Here is a 21,766-nt window from a genome sequence, read left to right on the forward strand (position 1 = left end):
AGGCTCGTGATGAAATTTAACAACAATAGCAATATTAATGAGGAGGTTTCAAAAAGTCTGTGGAAAAACAGAACTAAAATGGAATTTTCCATAAACTTTTGGGCACATATTATGAATTGCATTTTTTTTTTAAATCAAGTATTATAAAAGGGTATGTTGTTGTTGTTGTTAAGTACTGTCGAGTTGGTTCTGACTCTGTATAGGGTTTCCAAGGAGCGCTTAGTGAGTGAACGCCAAGCTTGTTGTTCAATATTTTTATTTTTATTTCTGTGGCCTAATTCTTCCACAAAAAACACATTTTGACAAAATAGGACAAAAGTACAAAAGTAAAAATGCTTTTAAGCATTTTGTTTCTCATACTGCTTCTTTTTCTTTCTTTCTTTCTTTCTTTTTTGCATTAAGAAGACCAAAGAACTTTCCTGATATGGAACTTATTTTTCCTTTATCTTAATTAAAAATTATATAACAGTTGCCATGGAGTCAGTTTAGACTGATTGTTGTTGTTGTTAGGTGCCATCAAGTCGGTACCTTCCTTCTTCAGTATCATTGGCTCTTGATCATATGCTACCTCCTGAAACGGTTGAACATCAACCATTTCCTTTGGTACAGTGACTCTGTGTATTCCTTCAATCTTCTCTTGATGCTTTCTGCATCATTCAATAATTTTCCCAGAGAATCTTTCAATAATGAAAGTCAAGGCTTGACTTTTTTCTTCAGTCCCCCCAGCTTGAGAAATGCTGAGCGTGTTCTTCCGTTTGGATTTTCTGATTCCAGATCTTTGCACATTTTGTTGTAATATTTGGCTTTATCTTCTTGAGTTGATCTTTGAAATTTTCTGTTCAGCTCTTGGTAGCTCCTCATTTCTTCCATTTGCTTTGGCATCTCTACGCTGGAGAGCAAGTTATATTGTCTCTTTTGACATCCATTTTGACCTCTTGCTTCTTTCTCGTCTTCTTAATGACTTTTTGCTTTCTTCATGTATGATGTCCTTGATGTCATCCCACAACTTTTGTGGTCTTCGGTCTTTAGTATTTAATGTATCAAATCCGTTCTTCAGATGATCTCTAAATTCAGGTGGGATATATTCAAGGTCATATTTTGGCTCTTGTGGACTTGTTTTCATTTCCTTCAGCTTCAGTTTGAATTTGCATATAAGTAATTGATGGTCTGCTCCACAGTCTGCCCCTGGCCTTGTTTTGACTGATTATATGGAGCTTTTCCATCTTGTTTTTCCGCAGATATAGTCAACTTGATTTCTGTGTATTCTATCTGGTGAGGTTCAAGTGTATAGTTGTCTCTTATGCTGTCTAAGGAAGGTATTTGAAATGAACAAATCATTGATTTTGCAGAATTCTATCATGAGTTCTCCAGCATCATTTCTATCACCAAGGCCATATTTTCCAACTACTGATCCTTCCTCTTTGCGCCAAACCTTTAAACGAATGCATTAGTTTAGACTGATGGGGGCCTGTTTGTTATTCATCAGAGTAGAGCTGTGCTCCATAGAATTTTCAAGGGACGATTTTTGGATTGCCATGTCTTTCTTCTAAGGTGTCTCTGGGTGTACTTTGAACCGCCAACCTTTCAGTTTGATGCTGGGCATGTTAACTGTTTACACCACCTGGGGATTCCTACTTTGACAAACACCAAACCTACTGCCATCAAGCTGATTCATATAGGGGTCCCTAACGTGTAAATCTTTATGGGAACAGACAGATGACTATTTCTCCTACAGAATGGGTGGTAGGTTTGAATTGCTGACATTATGGTTAGCCGACCAAACCACAGCACCACGTCTAACCCACAGCACCCCAGGATTCCTCATCAAAAAGCCAAACTCACCACCACTGAGTCAATTCTGACTCATTACAGGAGCAGACTCATCTTTCCACACAGAGCAGCTGGTGGGTTTGAACTGCCAGCCTTTCAGTTAACAATCCATTGCTTATTCTACAGTACCTCCAGGGCTTCTATCATGGCTTCTTATAAAATGCCTTTGTTGTTGTTAAGTGCTGTCAAGTCGGTTCTGACTCATACTGACCCTGAATAGGGTTTCCAAAGAGTAGCTGGTGGGTTTGAACTGCTGACCTTGTGGTTCGCAGTCCTGTGCTTATCCTACAATGCCACACCAGGATTCCATAAAATGTATTAATGAATGTAAAAATGGCATGGGAGCAACATCAGACCTCCTCTAATTTCTCAAGAAGAAGACACAAGATTCACCACCAAACATTTTTTTTAACCTTCCAAACTTCCAACTTTTTAAAACCAATTCTGACACCACAGCAATGACCACACAGGGCTTACATATAACACTCACAATTATGAAGATTATTTGGGAGAAATGACAGGTACAATTCAGGATCAGAAACGACTCAATTCATTCAGGACAGCCTCTTCAGAAACATGACCCTCAGCCTTGTGGCCTGCCCAGGCAAGTGTTACAAAGCTTGGTTAGCTCTGCTGATTAACTGCTCTCTCAATCAGTAAACCTCAACCCAGAGTTACTCAGCTCTAGCTCTCTGGTCAGCAAACCTAGCTTCCCCAATCCCCCAGTGAAAGACCCAGAGCCACCCACTCTGCCAGTAAGCCTCCTACTAGAAGGTACTCAGTTTTCTCACCCCATGGGCCAGGAAGCCTGGGGCTCTGCCACCTGCTTTTGATTCTGCTACTTCCTTTGCCACTGCCACTTCCTACTATCTCTGGTATCGCAGCTACTGTCTCCTGGACGGAAGAGGTTTCCTAACAGGGATCTCATGTCCAAGGGATATTCTCTGCTCGTGGTGACTCTTCTTTCTTGATGGCAGTGAGGACCCCCCTCCCACATTTTCTGCCTCTGGGATGGCTCATTTTAAACTAGCAGTATGGAATCAGTGACCAATCCCTTCATGAGAATTCTACACACTTTATTTGCATAGTCACACCACACAAAGTTACCTCATGCACATTATTAGCAAGCTATCCAATCCCCTTGGTGGGTCACAAGTCATTTGATGGGAGTCACAAAGATGACATTTTTGTAACTCTAGCTAGAAAGGTCAGATCTGTGTTGGAAGAAGTGCAGCCAGAGTGCTCCTTGGAGGCCAGGGTGGCCAAACTTCCTCTCTCATACTTCGGACATACTGTCAGGAGGGACCAGTCTCTGGAGAAGGATGTCATGTTTGGTAAGGTGGAGGGTCAGAGAAAAAGAGGAAGACCCCCAATGAGATGGATTGGCAAAGTGGCAGCCTCAATGGGCTCAAGAGTGGCAATAATTGTGACATTGGCTCAGGATCAGGCAGTGTTTCGTTCTGTTGTACACAGGGTCACTATGAGTCGGTACTGACTCAATGGCACCTAATAAGAAGCTAGAAAGGTCATTAAGTAATTCACATCAACTGAAGGATGCAATATAAAAATAAAATACAGCATTGTTGGCAAACTTTGTTTGTAAAGGACTTAATAATATATTTTAGGCTTTGTAAGCCATGTAGTGTCTGTTGAAACAACTCAGTTTTGCTCTTGTAGCATAAAAGCAGCACCAGAAATTACCTAATGGAATGAGAGTAGCTGTGGCACTGTGGATAAAGCCCTGGACCTCAAGGTCAGTTTGAATAAGGTTGGCAGTTTAAACTCACCAGCCACTCCTTGGAAACTCTACACAGGGTTGCTATGAGTATGCTCAAAATGCTCAAACATCAGCATTTTCCAATACAGCGTTATTTACAAAAACTGGCAATGAGCAGGATTTGGGTAAAAGTTTGCAGATCCCTGAAACAGGAAACCCTACAAGTAGGCAGAGATACTTTGACAATCTCAACATAACTCTCCCACCATTCGTCTGACAGCTTGTCATACTATTTTAAGTTGTTGTTAAGTGCCGTCGAGTCAGTTCTGACCCATAGCGACCCTGTACAGGGTTTCCGAGGGTATAAATCCTTAAGGGAGTAGAAAGCCTCATCTTTCTCCCGCAGAGCAGCTGGTAGTTTCGAACCGCTGACCTTAAGGTTCGCAGCCCGATTCGTAACCACTACGCTACCAGAGCTCCTTGTCATACTATGGTGGCTGCAAATTGCTATGATGCTGGAAGCTATGCCACTGGTATTTTAAATACCAGCAAGGACCTGGTTTGGTTCTGTAGGCTATTATTGGACTGCTAAACTGTGAGCTTTTTCAAACAGAACATGGAAACACTGAATGATTTAAAATTAAGAAAGGTATGCAACAGGGTTGTATTCTTTCACCATACTTATTCAACCTGTAGCCTGAGCAAATAATCCAAGAAGCTAGGTTTTATGAAGAAAAACGTGGCGTCAGGATTGGAGGAAGACTCATTAACCACTTGCGATATGCAGATGATATAACCTTGCTTGCTGAAAGTGAAGAGGAATCAAAACATTTACTGATGAAGATCAAAAAGCACAGCCTTCAGTATGGATTACATCTCAATGTCAGGAAAACAAAAATCCTCACCACTAGACCAATAAACAACATTCTTATCAAGGGAGAAGAGATTTAAGTTGTCAAGGACTTCATTCTTCTTGGATCAACTATCAACACTCACAGAAGCAGCAATCAAGAAGTCAAAGGACGTTTATTGCATTAGGCTGATCTGCTGCACAAGACCGTTTTTAAGTGTTGAAGAGCAAAGATGTCAGCTTGAGGACTAAGGTGTGCCTGACCCAAGCCATGCTGTTTTCAATAACCTCATATGCATATGAAAGCTGGACAGTGAATAAGGAAGACTGTAGAAGAATTGATGCTTTTGAGTTATGGTGTTTGAGAAGAATAAAAGAACCAACAGCCAGAGTGCTCCTTGGAGGTCAAAATGCCCAAACTTCATCTCTCATGCTTCGGACATGTTGTCAGGAAGGACGAGTCGCTGGAGAAGGATATCATGTTTGGTAAGGTTGAGGGTCAGAGAAAAAGAGGAAGACCCCCAACTAGATGAATTGCTCAAGTGGCAGCATCGATGGACTCAAGCGTGGCAGCAGTACTGAGGTTGGCCCAGGATCGGGCAGCGTTTCGTTCTGCTGTGCATAAGGTCGCTATGAGTCAGTACTGACTCGATGGCACCTAAAAACAACAACTGCAAGATTGGTGATTCAAACCCACCAACTGCTCCTTGGAAACCCTATACAGGGTCACTATGAGTCAGAACCAACTTGATGAAATTTAATAACAACAGGGTCACCCATGGTGAGCAAGTTTCAGCAGAGCCTGTAAACTAGATGGACTAGAAAGAGACTGGCCACTTCTGAATGGTTATTCATTGAAAACTTGATGAATAACAGCTCAACACAGTCAGATACACTGCACTTCAGGTTGGAAGGCACTCAAAATATGACTAGGGAAGAGCTGCCTCCTCAAAGTAGAATTGACCTTATTGACATTAAGTGGAGTTAACCTTTTGGGACCTTCATTTACTGATAGGACACAACTTAAAATGAGAAGAAACAGCTGCAAACATCCATTAATACTCAGAAAGTGGACTGCACCAAGTATGAACCTAAGAAAATTGGAAGTTGTCAAAAATAAAATGGAATGCATACAGATGGTAAGCCTAGGCATTAGTGAGCTTTAATGGACTGGTGTTGGTCATTTTGAATCAGACAATCATATGGTTTAGTATGCTGGGAATGAAAAATGAAGAGGAATGGCACCCCATTCATCATCAAAAAGAAAATGTCAAGATCTAGCTTGAAGTACAATGCTGCTTATGATAGGACACTATCCATACGCCTATCAGGACAAGCTCTGGTAGCGTAGTGGTTAGGTATCGGGTCGTAGTGATTGCGAACCACAAGGTCAGCAGTTCGAAACTATCAGCTGTTCCATGGGAGAAAGATGAGGCTTTCTGCTCCCATAAAGATTTACAGCCTCGGAAACCCTGTACAGGGTTACTATGAGTCAGAACCGACTCCACAGCACAAAACAACAACAAATAAGGAAAACTAGTTAATACTACTGATTATGAAATTGGTAAGAATTTTACCACCTTATCCATTCTGAAATTGATAAACATGAAATCAAAATGCATTGATAATTACTGGTGATTGGAATGTGAAAGTTGGAAACAGAGGAAGGATCAATAGTTAGAAAATATGGCATTGGTGATAGAAATGATTCTGGAGATTGCATGATAGAATTTTGCAAGGCCAATGACATCTTCATTGCAAATAACTTTACTCAATAACATAAAAAGTGACTGTATATCTGTGAAGGAGCTCTGGTAGTGTTGTGGTTACAAATCGGGCTGTGAACCTTAAGGTCAGCAGTTTCAAACTACCAGCTGTTCCACGGTATAAAGATGAGGCTTTCTACTTCTGTAAAGATTTACAGCCTTGGAAACCCTATACAGGGTCACTATGAGTCAGAACTGACTCCACAGCACATCACGACAACGATGAAGTATCTGTGGGAAGAGACAGTGGAGAAGTCCAGTATAATAAGTCAAAACAAGGCCAGAGGTAGACTGTGAAACAGACCAACATATGCAAGTTCAGCTAAAGACAATTAAAACAAGTCCACAAGAGTCTTGAGCATATTGCACCTGAATTTAGAGACCATCTCAAGAAAAGATTTACTGCATTGAACACTTATGACCAAAGACCAGAGGAGTTCTGGGATGACATCAAGAACATCATACAAGAAAAAAGCAAAAGATCATTGAACAGACAGGAAAGAAAGAAAAGATCAAAACGGATGTCAGAAGAAACTCTGAAACTTGTTCTTGAATGTCAAGAAGCAAAAGTGTCCGGAAGAAATGATGAAGCAAAAGAGATAAACAGAAAATTTCAAAGAGAAGCTTGAGAAGACAAATGAAATGTGCAAAGACCCAGAGTTAGAAAACCAAAAGATAAGAAATGCTCAGCATTTCTCAAGCTAAAAGAACTGAAGGAAAAATTCAAGCCTTGAGTTGTAATATGGAAGGATTCTGTGGGCAAAATATTGAATAATGCAGAAAGCAATAGAAAAGGGAAGGAATATACAGAGTCACTGTACCAAAAAGAATTGATCAATGTTCAACCATTTCAAGAGATACCATATGTCAGGCAACATAGACATTGGCTACCTAAAATGAGAGGTTGATAAAGGCATGAAGTGACTGGTTTACAAGTTTTCAAGAGAGCGTTAGTTTAAGAGTGTGTGGGGAAAAAGAAGAGTACCCACTGAATAATTTTCATCTTGTCTAGATGGATCTGGTGAAAAGAGATGGGGATAATATTTTTATGATTCAATAGTGAGAAATTGTTATTATGACTAATTGCGACTGTCACTAGTGTAAAGGTAGAAGTTTTGAAATAAAAATGGGAAAAGTTAATCTTATAGTCCAGAAACATAGGACCCTAGGACCATCAAGGGAGAAGAGCACAAGTGGAGTGCAGGACTCTATCCAGAGAAGCAGCAACCCCAGAGATGGAGGCAGAGATGGGGACATGGAGAAAGGTAGCAGCTGAGGACTCTGGATTCATGGAAAGAGAGGGACTAGGTGCTGGTGGCCAGGAGGCAGGTTTGTAGAATGTGCCCTTTGGGTGTTGAAATTATTATATATTCCTGAGTGTTACTGTGTACATCATCCCTCCCTCCAAAAAAAAAGAAAAAACAGGGGGAATGGAAGCAAATAATGTTGAATGATGATGCACAGAGGAGATTATAATCACTGCAACGAAACAATGATGTAAAGCTATTGTTCTCCCATGTAAACTATCATCCAGTTCACAATAACAACAACAAAAAAAAGCAAAACAAAATAACAAAAACTCCATTCCTTGTTTATAAGGGAAAAAAAAGAGTCAACAGTATTGAAGGAAGAAGTCTAAGCCACACCAAAAGCATTGGTGAAAAACAAGGCTCCAGGAATTGATGGAATACAAATTGAAATGTTTTAATAAACTGATGCAGTGCTGGAGGTATTCACTCATCTATGTCATGAAATTTGGAAGACAGCTACCTGGACAATTAGAAGAGAGCCATATTTTTGCCCATTCCAAAGAAACATGACCCAGTAGAATGAGGAAATCATCGAACAGTATTATTAATATCACAAGCAAGTAAAATTTTGCTGAAGATTTTTCAAAAACGATTACAGCAGTACATAGGCATAGAGCTACTAGACATTCAAGCTGGATTCAGAAGAGAACGTGGAAAAAGGGATATCATTGCTGACATCAGATAGATATTGGCTGCACGAAGAAGATACAGAAAGACGTTTACTTCTGCTTTATTGACTATGCAAAGGCATTTGGCTATGTGGATCATAACAAACTGGATAACATTGCAAAGAACAGTTCATTGTGTTTATGAGGAACCTATACCTAGACCAAGAGGTAGTCATTCAAACAGAACAAGGGGGGCACTGAATGGTTTAGAATCGGGAAAGATGTGCGCTAGGGTTGTATCCTTTCACCATACTTATTCAATCTGTATGGAGAGTAAACAATCGAGAAGCTGAATTATATGAAGAATGTGGCATCAGGAGTGCAGGAAGACGAAAACCTGTGATTTATAGATAGCACAGAGGGCTTGAAATACCGATGAAGATCAAAGACTATATACAGCCTTTAGTATGGATTGCACAACAATATAAAGAAAATTAAAATCCTCACAACTGGATCAATAAGTAACATCATGATAAAGAGAGAAAGATTGACATTTTCAAAGATTTCAGTTTGCTTGGATCCACAATCAATTCTCATAGAAGCAGTGTCAAATCAAAAGATATCTTATTACGCTAGACACATCAGCTGCAAAACACCTCTTTTTAAGTGTTTAAAAGGAAAGATGTCACTTGGAGGACTAAGGTATACCTAACCCAAGGTATTTTCAATGGTCTCATATGTATGTGAAAGTTGGACAATGAATAAGGAAGACCTTAGAAGAATTGATGCATTGGAATATGGTGTTGGTGAAGAATATTGAAAGTACCATGGTCTGCCAGAAGAACAAACAAATCTTTCTTGGAAGAAGTACAGCCAGAATGTTCCTTAGAAGGAAGGATGGGGAGACTTGATCTCTCATACTTCAGACACATTATCAGGAGGAACCAGTCCCTGGAGAAGGATATCATGCTTGGTCAAGTGGAGGGTCAGTGAAAAACAGGAAGACTCCCACCAAGATAAATTGACCAGCAACAATGGTTTCAAACATAACAACAACTGTGAGGTTGGCATTGGACCAGGCAGTGTTTTCTTCTGTTGTGCACAGGATTGCTGAGTCGGAACAGACTCGACATTACCTAATAACAACAAACCTTCATCGACTCCTAGGTTACAGGAAGCCCTGGTAGTGCAGTGGATTATGAGTTTGGCTGCTAACCACAAAATCAGTAGTTCGTCTCTACCATTCGCTCCACAGGACAAAGATGAGGTTTTCTGCTCCCATAAAGCTTCACAGCTTCAGAAACCCTACACAGGGTCACTAAGAGTTGGCACCAACTCAGCAGCACACCACCCCTTCTAGGTTTCAGTACTATATACACTTTCTCCCTTAGAGCCTTTCTCCCTTATAAGATCTTCAAGGACAGGAATTATGTTCACAACTGTATTTCAAACACCTAGAAGGACACCTGCCCTAAAGTAGCCACAATGGGTGCTCAAAATAAAGATTTACTGAACGAATGAATGAGCAACTTAAGGATTTGTCAAGAGTAATTCTGACATATGTGATTTTCCTGTACCACCTGCCATCCCAGCGAACCACTCCTCACTTCTTTGCAAAACTCGACAAAAAAACTGTGCCACATTGAAGCTAGAGCACAAAATATATAAACCTGTCACTACTCTAAAAACGTGCTTACACTGACATAGGAATATAACTGCTTTTTTAACAGTCAAGATAACACGTAGGTACGTATATCTTATTTGCTTCTCACTCAGTTTTGTCATAGCTAAATCAATCTCTAAGAAATTCATTTTTAAAACAAAAGCAGTCCCCAAGAGGACAAAACCACTTATCATCAGGGAACTGGAAGTCCATGCAGACAGTAACATTTATGATACTGTCAAATATGGAGTTGGAGGTTACACGATAACACTTTCTTTATCTTTTTGGTTTGGGGCTTTACCACGAGGGCAGTCACATGTATCAGCACATTATCACAGGTCATACTACACCTATTATTGTTGTTGTTAAGTGCCGTCGAGTCGGTTCCGACCCATAGCAACCCTGTACAGGGTTTCCGAGGCTGTAAATCTTTACGGGAGCAGAGCGCCTCATCTTTCTCCCGTGGAGTGGCTGGTAGTTTCGAACTGCTGGCCTTAAACCTATGGGAAGGTAAAAATGAATCATGCCTATCTATCCTCAAAAAACGTGGCTCTCACCAGCCTTCAGCCATCGTGGCATTTATCAACTGTCTGTTAACTTGCAGCCCTGTGGGAAAAATACCAAATGAAATGTAAGGTACCATTGTGGTCCTTCTAATTTTCAGAAGTTGAATTAGGGTGGCAAACAAAAAAATCCAGGAAAAATCCAAAGTTAGATGGCATATGACCAGATACTAATTTATGTGGCTTGAACAGTTAAGTTCAATAAGAGGACCTAAATTCAACATGTTGTTGTTGTTGTTGTTATGTGCTATGGAGTCGATTCTGACTCATAGCAACCCTGTACAGGGTTTCTGAGGCTGTAAATCTTGATCGGAGCAGAAAGCAGAACAGTTGGTAGTTTCGAACTGCTGACCCTGAGGTTAGCAGTCCGATTCGTAAATGCAACATGAGCACTGCATTATGATCAGGAAACTTCACACACTCATACAAAATTCTAATTTTTGTCTGTAAGGAACCCTCACTTTACAGATGAGGAAGCTGAGATCCAGAAACCTAACTACATAGCAATAGAATTTAAGTGACCTTCAGTGACTTTTTTAGTATGTGAACATAATAAAAAACTTTACTTGTTTACTAAAAATGTATCAAACACTCCATACTTTCCCTTTGGTAAAAGCTATATATATGCATATATTGCTAATTTGGAAACCCTCCTCAGAAACAAGCAAAGTTGTCAAAAATGTGCTTTCTTCAAACTGAGACAACTTTACAAGTCAACACACAAAGGATAAGATTCCAGCCTGCACCACAAGACACTCTTTCGAGGAAAGTCTCAACTTTTCAAGCACAAAGAGTCAGGCATTCATTTCATGTGTAAGGACATTTCTGTTTCCTTATAAGGAAATCAGAAATGGAAGCTTCTTATTTGATATTGTATTTCCCTAACAGTTCACGAGGTGTAGAGAGACTCAGGGCAAGCACCCATGTCAGTCTTGGGTTGTTGTTGTTGTCGTCAAGTGCCACTGAGTCGATTCCAACCCATAATGACCCTGTATAGGGTTTCCAAGGAGCAGTTGGTGAGCTTGAACCACCGACCTTGCAGTTCAAACTGACTTTGCAGTCTGACGCATTAGCCCACAGCACCACACCAGGAATCCTCAGTCTTGGGTTGTTGTTGTTAAGTGTGTTGAGTTGGTTCCGACCCATAGCGACCCTGTATATGGTTTCTGAGGGGCAGCTGGTGAGCTTGAACCGCCAACCTTGCAGTTCAAACGGCTTTGCAGTCTGACGCATTAACACACAACGCCACACCAGGACCCTGCGATGCTGCTTTGACTTTTTTGACTGCAAATAAAGACTTCCGGTGTGGTGCTGTAGGATCAGCACTGGACTGGCAGTTCAAACCCATCAGCTACTCCTCGGAAACCCTATACAGGGCCACTATAGGGTCACTATGAGTATTGGAGAAGTCCTGGTGTGGCACTGTGGGTTAATGCACTGGACTGCAAGATAGGTTTGAAGTACAAGGTCGGTGGTTCAAGCTCACCAGATGCTCTTTGGAAATACTGTACAAAGTCACTATGAGTCAGAACTGACTAGACTCAAAGGCATTTAACAACACCAACAATGAGTATCATTGAAAGTCAACAAGACATCGTGATTTTTTTTTCTTTTCCTGCCATAAAACCTCACTAGCATTTAATGAAATTCACCCCAGGCAATCATTTTGCTTTCTAATTCTAGAAGGCAATACTATGCTCAACATAATCTTCTAGATTTTGATAAGGAAGTTTAAACTTTGTTTCATAGGTAAGCACAACAATAATCTAGGACATGGTTACATTATAACCCAAGACAGCATGTGTGTAAACTACCACGCACACCTCTGTTTACACATTCCCCCAGTCATCCAGAAACACTGAAGTTGGCAGAGAGATTTCTGATACGCCAGTCACGTGCCCTTCTCAGAACACTGTGGTTGTGAAAAAGCACAGGTGGAAGAACCAACAGTGAGATGTCAATCAGACGCTTGCAAATCAGTCTACACAAAAACTCATGGTACCGAAAAACCACTAGAGAGGTTGTTGTTGTTAAGTGCTGTAGAGTCAATTCTGACTCATGAGATCCTGTGTAGGTTGTCCAAGGTGCAGCTGGTGGGTTTGAACTGCCGACCTTGTGGTTCAAGCTGACCTTACAATCTAGTACACGCCAGGACTCCACCTTGCAGTTAGCAGTCCAGTATTTATGCTACAGCATCACACGAGGACTGTCATAAATGCACACACTTATATATCAATGGAGAAGAGACTGAAGTTGTCAAGGACTTCATTCTTCTTGCATCAACTGTCAACACTCGCGGAAGCAGCAGTCAAGAGATCAGACGTATTGCATTGGGCAAATCTGCTGCACAGGAACTTTTTAAAGTACTGAAGAGCAGAGATGTCAACTTGAGGACTAAGGTGCGCCTGACCCAGGCCATTGTGTTTTCAATAGCCTCATATGGATGCGAAAGCTGGACAGTGAATAAGGAACATCGTAGAAGAATTGATGCCTTTGAGTTGTGGTGTTGGAGGAGAATACTGAAAGTGCCATGGACTGCCAAAAGAACCAATAGATCTGTTTTGGAAGAAGTACAACCAGAGTGCTCCTTGGAGGCCAAGATAGCTAAGCTTTGTCTCTCCTACTTTGGACACATTGTCCGGAGAGAACAGTTGCTGGAGAAGGATGTCATGCTGGGTAAGGTGGAGGGTCAGAGAAAAAGAGCAAGACCCCCAACGAGATGGATCAGCCAGGTGGCATCATTGATGGCGTCAAGTGTGGCAGCGGTAGTGAAGTTGGCCCAGGATCGGACATTGTTTCGTTCTGCTGTGCATGGAGTCACTATGAATCGGTTCCGACTCGATGGCACCTGACAACAACAACATATATACCCCCTAAAGAGCTCTGGTAGCATAGTGGTTACTAGTCGGGCTGCCAACCTCAAGGTCAGCTGTTCAAAACTACCAGCGGCTCCGCAGGAGAAAGATGAGGCGTTCTGCACCCGTAAAGATTTATAGCCTCGGAAATCCTATGAAGGGTCACTATGAGTCGGAACCAACTCCACAGTACTTAACAACAACAACAACAACAACACATATACACCTGGGTCCTGGTGTGGCATTGAGGGATAATGCACTGGATTGCAAGGTCGATTTGAATTGCAAAGCTGGTAGTTCAAATCCACCAGCCGTTCCTCAGCCCTCTTCAGGGCTGCTATGAGTAGAAACTGATTTGATGGCATTTAACAACAACAACAAATACATACCCCGGAGTCCAGGTGTGGCACTGTGGGATAAAGCACTGGACTGCAAGCTCAGTTTGAACTACAAGGCCAGTGATTCAAACTCACCAGCCGCTCCTTGGAAACCCTACATAGGAGTTAGAATTTATAACAATATACATACTCCACATGATGCAGGAAACTGCATTTTATAAAGACAGACATCAATAGAAGGACTGTTGAGGACAACCCCAACTATACAAGATTCTGCATAGAGGAGCTTGACACAAGAGCATCAGTGAAATAAAAAATAAATAAAAAGGCAGCCGTTTTTATTCAGATAGCAAAAGAGCAGCAGATTCCAGAGGCTGAACGGTAGCCAGGAATAGCATAGCCTAACTCCAGTCATTTTAAGGAAGGGCAGGATAACATTCACCAAAGATTCCCTGCAATGGGCCCCCAGGTTGAGACACAATTGTGTTCTATAAGTCAGTTAACAAACACAGTACTGTATATGCTGCATGTTCAGGGCTTTGCTAGTCATTTGCAGAGAAATGAGCAAACCTTTGTAAAGCATATATATGCTGGGCACTATGTTCACACCTTTACCCCACAAGAGGTTAGCATATTCCCTACTTTACATATCAGAGGAGTGAGGATGCCATAGGGCCACAGAACTGAGTCAGGTTCTGACCCCAATTCTGCTGACTTTAGAGTTTATGATACCATATTACCATGCATTAAGTATGGCTCCTGTCCTATAGAGGATTAAAATGAACTCAACCAAGGAGAGACCAGTACAGCCAATATAATGAAGAGCCGACAAGCAAGTTATCTTAGAAATTTAAAGGAAAATTATACATAATACAGAAGCAATTATAAAACAAGTCGATTTTAGGTTCCTCCTTGGAGGATGGGTAGAATTTGGATAGGAGAGGGGAAAGAAGAGGGCAAGTTTCTAGGAAGAACTATAAATGCCATGCAAATGAGCCCAGTTCCTTGGCAGTGTACCAGGAAGACAGAACTGTGTAAGCACAGGGCTCTAATGGCTGAACTGAAAATTTGGTTTACTTAGGAAGGGTGAGGTCTGATTATCAAATATTTTGAAAAATCAAGACAATTATTTTAAGTATTGAGATAGTTGACCATGAGTAGGAATTGAAGGTCTCAAGGCAAGGAGAGACAAAAGGATACAATCATTAAAAAAATTAAATCGACAACAGCATGCTGATCAGACTATAGTGGGGAGCAGTCTGATTCATTCATTCAACAAATATTTAATTAGGGCTTACCAAGAGCCAGGCTTGGGAGACCATCTCTGAGGCAGCTCTAGTACTACAGAGAAGAAGGGCAAGGCCCAGCATTAGAATAGAGGGAGGAGTCTATTCACAGTACATTTCAAAGGTCTTGATGAGTCACTGATATGTAGGATGAAGGAGATGGTTAAGGTTAAATTCCAGAGTTTCAAGATTGATACTACTTCTACCTTTACTTGTTGACTCATAGTCATAGCTTCCAAAGAGCGGCTGGTGAGTTTGAACCAGTGACCTTGCAGTGCAAACAGACCTTGTGTCCAGAGCATTATCCTAGAGCACCACATCAGGACTCCATCTTTACTTGTAGTTGTTGTTAAGTGCGTTGAGTCAGTTCCAACACATAGCAGCCTTGTACAGGGCTTCCAAGGAGTGGCTGATGAGCTTGAACTACCGACCCTGCAGTTTAAACTGAACTTGCAGTGCAGCACACATTAACCCTCAGCTTCACACCAGGACTCTTATTAGGTTCCTCAGGAAGTGGTGTTGGTTCCGACCCATAGCGACCCTGTACAGGGTTTCCGAGGCTATAAATCTTTACAGGAGCAGAAAGCCTCATTGTTCTCCCATGGAATGGCTGGTAGTTTTGAAAGGCTGACTGTGAGATTAGTAACTCTCCTCTTAACCAGTATGCTACAAGAGCTCCTTCCTCAAGCAAGAAGCAATAAGAGCAAAACGATTAAAGTAATTTTTTTTGAAAGGCGACAACTTTGATGATGCCAAATAATCATCATTTTTTATCCTGGTAGCTCATTTTGCACATAGTCTGTAGGTGAGAGCTGTTAGTGATTAAAAAGAAAACCCCGACATTTCATTGGGACTAAATGCTGAGGTTTCTTGGCAAGGTTTACAGGGGTCTCACTACTCAGCCTCATCAATCCTCCAGCACAGCTTTCCATCATCTGAAGAGATGTGGCTGCCTCACTTACCAAGCTACCAGTTCTGACTTTGGAGAAGGGGATAAAGCATCCTGAATAGGGGGAAACAAAAAGTGGGCAGGGCCACTGTGACTTTTCTAGAAGCACCGGTCCTCAAGTAGAAAGGCCTTCAACACTATCAAATTACAGTGCTTTGTTATGGAAATATTTGAAATGTGCATATGTATGTACACATTGACTCCTAGAACAGACAGAATATGGCTGAGTCATAAATTCTTCTTAATAATTTATATGTTGACTCCTTAAAATTAAAGCTTATTTTAATTGTATATTCAGCAATGGTACAGTTCACTATTGAGGGTATATCCTTCCTACAAACCCACTCACTGAGACATATGAGAAATGAAACCTGTAACTATCAAACTTCTATTGCTACAAAGAATACTCCAGGGCAAAATCACAAACCCTAACACCCACCCTACCTTAAAGCAATCATCCCAGCATACAAAGTCAAGGTGGCATTTGCACAGCATAGTCCAGCTTTGGCAAAAGCAGATTTTGATTTAATTATAAGTGGAAATGAATGCTCTTTTGTGTAGAAAGTGCATTAAACTACTTGAAATATACACCTAAAATTAACCTTTAATGTTAAAGTGTCATAGTCAAAACTTTAAAAGGTACATTCAGAAGAAACGGTTGTTCTAGAAAATCTCTCAACATCCCTCTTATAACATCTACTCAGACTACTAAGAAAGAAAGAAGACCATAAAGAAATCCAGTGGAAAATGGTTGCACTTAAGAGTGTGAAGATTCTTGCTCAGACCCTTTGCGGGACAGCCAAGGGCCTACTCAGGAAAATTCCAAGAGCAACTCAACAGACCCCCAAATGGGGTTTTCAAATCAGGCTAAGATCTTTCCCCTTTTTAAAGCTAAACGGTAAACACCCACTACAATCTCACAGACTCCCAGAAACGGGAGATTTCATGCCAGAAGGGAGACATCCACAGGACCACGAAAAGAAACTACAGCCCATTAACCGCTTCCTCCCCTCAGATCTTTTGCGGAGTCACCAGCCAGGAATCCCTCTGCAGCTCCAGTCCATCATCTCGAGTGACAGGTCGCTCGACAGAAGCCCCTAAATCCTTGAGCCCCCACTTACTGGTGCCGCGATCGCAGGCTGGGGCCCGCCCCTGCGGTGAGTGCAGCTTCTCGGCGAGTAGGGCGCCGCAGGCACTCGGGAACTAGAAATGAGCACGATCCCTGCTAGGAAAGGCCAAGCGGTCCTTGCAGGGACGCCCGGGAAGTCCAGAGAGTCGTTCGGGCCGTGGGGCGCATGGCAGTGCTGCAGGAACCCGGCCGCTTTCCAGCCTCCAGCAGGAAAACAAACAAAGACTGGGTGGCTTCTATTGAGGACAAACGGCCGCTTTCCCTAGGAAAACTTACCCTGCAGCTCCCCTCGCTGGCACTGCGCGTTCCTGCAACCGGGCCATGCATGGAGTCGCAGAGCCGCTCTGAGCGCTCTTCGCAACGGGCCCGAATACAGCCCAAAGAGTTGGTATCCTGTGTTTCCCGTGTGAAGATTCAGAAATGGAAGTTGGATGCTTGCTCTGAGGGCATCTAATCAAAGGCAACCATGGTGAGAACATTTTTCTGATTTTAAAAAATACGCAACTCTTTACCTGGTAGCGTTCGTTTGAACTCAAAGAGTTTTTATGTTATTAGCGACTTTAGATTGGAGGATGAGATTGTTATCTGTGTGGGAAACTGACTAGTTATCTGCTTACACAATTGTACTTCTGTGTGTAACTAGTTATATGAACACAAGGTAATTTTAAAACACATTCATTTATGTCATAAATGCTATTGGAAATATTACCTTAAATCATCCATATAATAACCAGCTTCAAAACTTTGAGGGGCCAAGGTTCTAAACTTTTATCATGAGACACCAAAATCACCAGGAGCCCTAGTGTGGCGCTGTGGGTTAATGCGCCAGACTGCGAAGCTGTTTGAACTACAAGGCTCACCAGTTGCTCCCTGGAAACCCTATACAGGGTCTCTATGGGTCGGAATTGACTCGATGGCACTTAACAACAACAACAACCCAAATCACCCGAGGGTCTTTTAAAATACAGATTCCTAAAACCTATCCTGGTCAGTGAATAAGGAAGACCGCAGAAGAATTGATGCTTTTGAGTTATGGTGTTGGAGGAGAATATTGAAAGTGCCATGGGCTACCAAAAGAACCAACAGATCTGTGTTGGAAGAAGCACAGCGAGATGGTCAAACTTCATCTCTCATACTTCAAACATATTGTCAGGAAGGACCAGTCGCTGGAGAAGGATATCATGCTTAGTACGGTGGAGGGTCAAAGAAAGAGGAAGACCCCCAGCGAGATAGATTGGCAAAGTGGAAGCATCTATGGGCTCCAATGTGGCAACAATTGTGAGGCTGGCCCAGAACCGGGCAGTGTTTCATTCTGTTGTGCATAGCGTTGCTATGAGTCGGTACTGACTCAATGGCACCTAACAACAACAACAACAAAGACCCATCCTGAAAGTTTCTGGTGTTGATGCTGGCCAGGAAACCACACTTTGGGAACCACTTCAATTAATATGGCAGTAAACCTTTTATTATAGAACTGACTTAGTCCCACCCTTTAACATGGAAGAAAGGGTTGGCAATCTACTTCCAAAAACTTCGACAATGAAAACCTTATGGATCACAACAGTCAAGTCCAGCTGTACATAAGATTGCCAGGAGTCTGGGGCAGCCATTAACAACAACAACCCTTTAATACATTGTGGATTCTTCTCTGAATTTAAATATCCCAACTCTTCACTATATCAATTTTTCTATCACTATTTAAAATGTTTTGTTCTATGGCTGTGGCCAATGAAAATACAAAACCCTCATCAACAAAAAGATAGGGAGGCAAGAAGGACCATATCTTACCATCCCCAAATTCTTAAGGTCTAATACTAACTATATATACTAAGGAGCTCTGGAATCATAGAGATTACAAATCAGGCTGTGAACCGCAAGGTCAGCAGTTTGAAACTACCAGCTGTTCTGCGGGAGAATGATGAGGCTTTCTGCTCCTATAAAGATTTACAGCCTCGGAAACCCTGTACAGGGTCGCTATGGGTCAGAACCGACTCCACGGCACTTAACAACAACGACAACAATATTAACCAAGGACTTCTAGTGTTGCACTGTAGGTCAGCAGTTCAAATCCACCAGTTGTTCCTGGAAAATCCTATACAGGGTCGCTATGAGTCAGAGTTGACTAGATGGCACTTAACAACAATAACAATATTAAGTAGTACTGGTGTGCTGTTGTTGGATAAGGCAAGATCAGTTTGAACTGCAACATTGTTGGCAATTCAAATGCACCAGCTCCTCCTTAAAAACGCTGTACAAAGCTGTAGAGTTGGAAACTTTCCACGGCACTTAACAACAACAATAATACTAAGACAGTGCTGTGGCTCTGTAGGATCAGCACTGGACTGCTAACTGTAATATCCTTTGGTTCGAGCCCACCAGCTGCTCCGTAGAAAAATGATGTGGGTTTCTGCTCTGGCAAAGATTTATGGCTTCGTTATAAACACTCGACTATGAGGTCGGTTTGAATCACAAGGCTGGCAGTTCAAACTCACCAGTCACTCCTAGGAAACCCTGTACAGGGTCACTATGAGTCAGAATGACTTGAAAGCACTCAACAGACACAAACCCTGTATAAGGTCCCTATGAGTTGGAACCAACTCAGTAGCACTTAACAACATTACCAGTTAAAGGACCCCTGGTGTTGCAGTGGCTAAAGAGCGCAGCTGCTTCCCAAGTTCAAATTCACCAGCTGCTCAGTGGGAAAAAGATGAGGCAATCTGGTTCCACAAAGAATTTTTCAAAACACAAATCAAGTTCACTGTTCTCAAGTTGGATTCCACCTCATCCAGCCCTGGATATCCTATGGGCAGTTCTACTCTGTCCTATTGGGTCACTAGGATTGGAATTGACTTGCTAGCAATTGGTTTGGAATATTAACTGTTCCCATAAAAGGCAATTTAAAAAAAATACTTAATTTTTTTAGTTTTACTTAGTCAAATTAAGCTGTACAAACAAGTATACCTGGAAAATATAGGGACTGTCTTGGTTTACCTGTAGCAGGTGTTCAAAACCAAACTGACAGCCATCCAGTGATTCCAACTCATCAGAACCCAAAACAGGGCTTCCAAGACTCAAAACCTTTGTGGGAGCAGACACTCTCATCTTTCTCCTACAGAACTGCTGACTTTTGTTTGGCAGGCCAATGCCTAACCCTTAGTGCCACCAGGGATCCATAACAAGAGTTCACTGGGCTATAAATTTTTATAAGAGGGAAGTTCTGGCCTTGGGAAAATTATAACACTAAATATAATAAGATCATATTTGTATAACCCAGTAAAGAGGTCTAGTGGATACAAGGGAACTAATCTAAAATAAAAAATTAGTAGCTCTGAAGTAAAAATGTTTTAATAAAGTATGTGCTCAATTTATCTTTAGAAGTGTTATTATTTTATTAGGCATTATTATTTAATTACTAGCTAGAATAACGAAAAATCATTTGTACTAATTGACCAGGATATCTTGAATTAGCATTAAATAGGTTAAAAAATAGATTAGAAAATATTTCAACACCCCATTCTTCACTTGCAGAACTGATCATTTGCTCTCAAGGGTCACATTTATCATTTTCATTTATCTAATCACATTTATCTAATCCTTCCCTGCAATTTAAATTTCAAAATCCGACTTTAAATAGGTCATTGAAGGAAATCATCCTTAAAAACTCTATTAAGCATAATACTTTTTATAATATTATTCTATCTCTTAAGGTGCATCGGTCCCAACAGCCAGAATGCTCCGTAAAGGGGAGGATAACAAGACTTGTCTCATGTACTTTGAACATGTCCTCAGAGGGATCAGTCCCGTCAGAGGACATCATGTTTTGTAAAGGATCGGCTAAAAAATAGGAGTACCCTCAACATGATGGGTTGACACAGTGGTAACAACAAAGGCCTCAAATATAACCATGGTGAGGATGGCGCAGCAACCGGTAGTGTTTCCCTTTGCGTGTGGAGGGTCACTATGAGTTGACTCCAAGGCACCTAACAAGTCTATATTGTTTTGTGTTGGTCTTTTTCTTTCTTTCATTTTTGCATCCATTGCCCCGCTGAGAATGCGCTTCACTTCTAAGCTTTCCAAAATAAAATAACAGGTTAGAGATTTAAACGTTGTGAGCTCCTTGAATGGGGGGTTTGGGAATTGCGTTAGTGCCTGGCAACTAGAGAAAAAAAAATTAGATACTCAATATATGTTTGTTGAATAAAAGTTAGAGGCTATGACGACTTTGAGTTTTCATGTAACCTACAAACTTCCGTATTTAAAAAATGTTTTAAGTGTGGAAAAATAAAATGAGAGAACCATCCGTTGAAGTACAATGAGGCATTTGTACACTTGGGCTTTAAAAGGTGGGATGAGAACTGTGTGTAAATTTCAGCGCGCAGGCCAGTGGACTACAAATCCCAGAGAGCCATACGATTACTATCTCCGCAATACCGGGGTTTTGGGGCCTGGGAGCTGCACTTTCCTCCCCTGTTAAACGATGGGCTTTGTAATGATACCGGCCTCACGTTGAGCTCAATGGTCCCTGTGCCGCCCTCCTAAGTCTATCTTTATCAACCCCTCGGACTCGATCTGTGCTCTCAAAGAGTTGAATCGTTCATAACAGTCTGTCCCTATTTTGAAGTCGCACTGTTTGCTCGCACTCTTAGTGTCAGAGTTGGCAGGAAGCGTGAGGCTACTGTCTCGAATTCCCAGTTTAGTGCTCCTTGGGGCGGCTTGCAGCACTAAATCTGAGTTTCAACATTTTTGAGGTGACACGTGTTCAAGTTTGCATCGGCCGTGTCCACCACAGGTGCGTTTAGTTTGGACTTCCGAAAAGTGGTACCTTCACCTGGCGCGTACCAGATCTACGCCCCTCTACCTACCACTAAACGGCGGGTGGGCCGTGGCGGCACTGCGCATGCT

At 41.7% G+C, this 21,766-nt stretch overlaps 1 protein-coding gene across 1 annotated transcript in view; it reads right to left on the reverse strand.

Annotated features, from left to right (window-relative positions):
• Positions 1-17,030, reverse strand: part of ICK (intestinal cell (MAK-like) kinase) — a 73,078-nt gene extending 56,048 nt beyond the window's left edge. Inside the window, exon 1 of the mRNA XM_006835718.1 lies at positions 16,857-17,030. The gene's annotated coding sequence lies outside the window, so the exon portion shown is untranslated. The remainder of the gene's footprint in view (positions 1-16,856) is intronic.
• Positions 17,031-21,766: the final 4,736 nt, after the last annotated feature.

The sequence above is a fragment of the Chrysochloris asiatica genome, unplaced genomic scaffold, assembly GCF_000296735.1.
Source record: "Chrysochloris asiatica unplaced genomic scaffold, ChrAsi1.0 scaffold00019, whole genome shotgun sequence".
Lineage (NCBI taxonomy): Eukaryota > Metazoa > Chordata > Mammalia > Afrosoricida > Chrysochloridae > Chrysochloris > Chrysochloris asiatica.